Consider the following 900-nt stretch of genomic DNA (forward strand, 5'->3'; position numbering starts at 1 on the left):
TCGGAAGCAGTCTCCCCTTCGCTCCAACACTTCCACATTTGGTTCAAGGGGGTCTCAGCATCTTTGATAGGCCACGTGGGGAATAAAGTTGATGGGAATCACAGAGATGGATGAACAGTTCATCGTACGGGTGAAGAAATCAAGGCTCAGACAGAGAAAAGCCTAAGGTCAGCCCAGAAACAAAGGCTTCCGCCAAAGTTTCANGAACAGACCTTGCTGCACTGAGAAGCAGGCAAGAGTACAGCAGACGGACTCAGGTCTTGAGTCTGCAGAGGCTAGAAGAGGTAATCAGATCGCCTGGAACTGAGATCTAGACAGTTGTGAGCCACATGTGGGTGCTGGGAATGGACCTGGGTCCCCTGAAAGAGCAGGATATGCCATTGGCTGCCGAGTTTTCTCTCTAGGCTCCCACTTCCTTTATTAAACTTTATTAAAGGACAAAACAAACCTTCCCTCCCTTAANTTGGTCCTTTAAGATTTATTCATTTTATTTCATGTGTATGAATGTGCTTGCATGTATGTCTGCATTCTGTGTGTATGCAGTACCCGAGAGGGCCAGAAGAGGATGCTGGTCCTCTACAACTGGAGTTTCAGATGTTTGTGCGGGTGCTGGGAATCGAACCTTGGTCATGTGCAAGGGTAGCCAGTGCTCTCGCCTGCCAAGCCAGCATCTCCCCAGCCCCACAGTTCACNTCTTGTCAGGTATTTTGTCCCAGGAACAAGACTAGAATGTACATGCTGGTCACAGCNCGCTCCACGCACTGTTATCCAGGCCATCGCTGTGTCTGCTCTGACGGCCACACTAATAAGAGAGTGAGAGAAAGAAACACAACATTTCCAACAGCAATAATAACTGTTTACCTTGTTTCTTACAGACACCATCTCAAAGCCACCGCCACA

The sequence above is a fragment of the Mus caroli genome, chromosome 6 (genome assembly GCF_900094665.2).
Source record: "Mus caroli chromosome 6, CAROLI_EIJ_v1.1, whole genome shotgun sequence".
Classification (NCBI taxonomy): Eukaryota; Metazoa; Chordata; class Mammalia; order Rodentia; family Muridae; genus Mus; species Mus caroli.